We start from the raw sequence: 3,024 nt of genomic DNA, 5'->3' as shown, positions 1-3,024 counted from the left end.
TATAGCGTAAGGCTGAGTATATAAAGCAAGTTAGTCTTTTCCAATTATGGCCATTAAGTATATTTATTACTTCTGCTTCACTTAGCTTCGCTGCGTTTAGGTATTTTGTTCTGATCTCCTTCAGTACCGGACATCTTCCGAAGAAGTGCTGAATATTTTCTTCCTCGTTTAAATTGCAGAGGATGCATATTTTCTGAGCATTTCCATACGTAGTTGCATTTAGCTTCAGTTAACCACATCTTGCTTTGAAAATTGTCGTAATATCAGCTAGCCGCATATCTTCTTTAATATACGATTCCCCTTTTAAGTAGTCTAAATGTTTATAAATTCGCTTCGCGCTTGACTGTGCTTTTTGCCTTGCCATGTTGATATCTTTTATTTTCATTTCGGTAAGAAGTTGCACACAGCGATCTTGCCAGTCTATAGAGGTGATGTTTTCTTCAAACTTCAGACCAAACTCCATTCCCATGTCGTTCAGATGTTTAAGCCAAAACACATTTTTACTTAAGATGCCTTGTTTGTGTGGGAGTCCGTTGCAATTATATTTATAAATAGTTTTCCAGATATACTTCATGTGTAATTCTAAAGAATACATGTGGCTATCTTCTATATTAATAGGACTATGAATAAGTTCGTGCGGTTTTACAACAGATGGCGTAACTTGATTATTATTCCATCGATCCACATTTCCAAACATTCATTGGAGAGCTACTGTCGTAAGGCACAAACGTCAGTATAAGTTTTTTATTTGAAGCGTAAACAACAATATTTTTACCACACTTGAAAATGTCGAATTTCGTGCCAAATAATGTGTTTTTGCGGGGAATTCTTCTTCATTATTTTAATATGAAGAAAAAAGCAGCCGAAAGTCATCGTATCTTGGTGGAAGTTTATGGTGAGCATGCTCTAGCTGAGCGAACGTGCCAGAAGTGGTTTGCACGCTTTAAAAGTGGTGATTTTGGCTTGGAAGACGAAGAACGCGAGGGTGCGCCGCCAAAGTTCATGGATACCGAATTGGAGGAATTGCTCGATCAAGATCCGGCTCAAACGCAAGAAGAGGTTGCAAAAACTTTGGGAGTTGATCAATCAACCATTTCCAAACGTTTAAGCCATGGGAATGATCCGAAAGGTAGGCCATTGGGTGCCGTATGAATTGAAGCCAAGAGACGTTGAACGCCGTTTTATGGCATGCGAACAACTGCTTCAACGGCACAAAAGAAAGGGTTTTTTGCATCGAATTGTGACTGGCGATGAAAAGTGGGTCCATTACGACAATCCAAAACGTCGGGCAACGTATGGATACCCTGGCCATGCTTCAACATCGACGTCGGCGCAGAATATTCATGGCCTGAAGGTTATGCTGTGTATCTGGTGGGACCAGCTGGGTGTTGTGTATTATGAGCTACTGAAACCGAATGAAACGATTACGGGGGATGTCTACCGACGACAATTGATGCGTTTGAGCCGAGCACTGCGAGAAAAACGGCCGCAATACGCCGATAGACACGACAAAGTTATTTTGCAACATGACAATGCTCGGCCACATGTTGCACAAGTGGTCAAAACATACTTAGAAACGCTCAAATGGGATGTCCTACCCCACCCGCCGTATAGTCCAGACCTTGCGCCATCCGATTACTATCTCTTCCGATCGATGCAACATGGCCTGGCTGACCAGCACTTCCGTAATTACGATGAAGTCAAAAAATGGATCGATTCGTGGATTGCGGCAAAACCGACCGAATTTTTCACAAAGGGAATCCGTGAATTGCCAGAAAGATGGGAAAAAGTAGTAGCAAGCGATGGACAATACTTTGAATATTAAATTTGTAACCATTTTACGTCAATAAAATTTCAAATTTCGAAAAAAAACCGCACGAACTTATTCATAGTCCTATTAGTTTCTAATGTTGTTGCATAATTTGGAGTGAACTCGGGTAGTTTGAGGATTCTTTTAATAAAGTAACGTTCAAGTTTATTTACCTCATCGAATAAGGCATATCCCCAAACTTGCTCTGCGTAGGTTCGTATCGCTCTGCATACCGCTTGGAACAGCTTCCATTTTGATTTTAATGAAATGAATGGTTTCGCTAAAAAATCGTTCCATGTGCAATTAATACTAGCTTTTGCTGAAGTATTTCTGGCTTCTAAGTGCTTGCCGAATACCATTTTGGGTGTGAGAATGACACCAAGATATTTATATTCCGCCACCAATTTAATTTCTTCACCTTCGTACCACCACAAATATGAATGTAAAAAATCGGTTACTTATTATTGATAAATTAATTAATAAAAAATAAATCAAACAAAATAATAATAAAAATATATTCATAAATTTATAATAAAAATAAATAATGAAAAATTAATGAACAAGTTAAATAAAAGTATGTGAATAAATTTATAATAAAAATGAATAATGAAAACATTAAATGAAAATATATAAATAAATTTATAATAAAAATAAACAAAATAAAAAGAAGGAAAAAGTTAAATAAAAATATGTTAAAAAATTTATAAATTTATAATAAAAACAAATCAAATTAAAGTAAGGAACAAATGAAATAAAAATGTGTTAAATTTATAATAAAAATAAGTAATGACAAAATAAAATGAAAATGATTAAAGAAAAATTGTTAAGTTAAAATATGCTTGTAAGCAAGGCAAAGCATTTATTTCTAACTCTTCAAACTCTTAGCTGAATTTAATCCAAATAAAAAAGCCATCATTTGCACGTAAAAGTGGCATAATTATATTTTCAGGCATTTAAACGAGTATTGGTTTGCTTTGAACGCCACAAAAACGAGATTTTGTTTTTGATAGAAAATTGTCTTTCATGAAACCTTATTTAAAATCATTCCTAAAATTTTAATATAGTTGAAAAAAAAATGTTTTTAATTATCGTAGGATTCATATCAATAAACACAGGCATCTTTGATACCTTAAAAACATCGAGCGGGATTTGCATTGCTATATACTACACATATGTATGTATGTATGTATATTTATATTCCATTGTTTTCTGAT

The sequence above is a fragment of the Anastrepha obliqua genome, chromosome 3, assembly GCF_027943255.1.
Source record: "Anastrepha obliqua isolate idAnaObli1 chromosome 3, idAnaObli1_1.0, whole genome shotgun sequence".
Lineage (NCBI taxonomy): Eukaryota > Metazoa > Arthropoda > Insecta > Diptera > Tephritidae > Anastrepha > Anastrepha obliqua.
The sequence above is the reverse complement of the archived record's forward strand: the minus strand, read 5'-3'. Positions refer to the sequence as shown.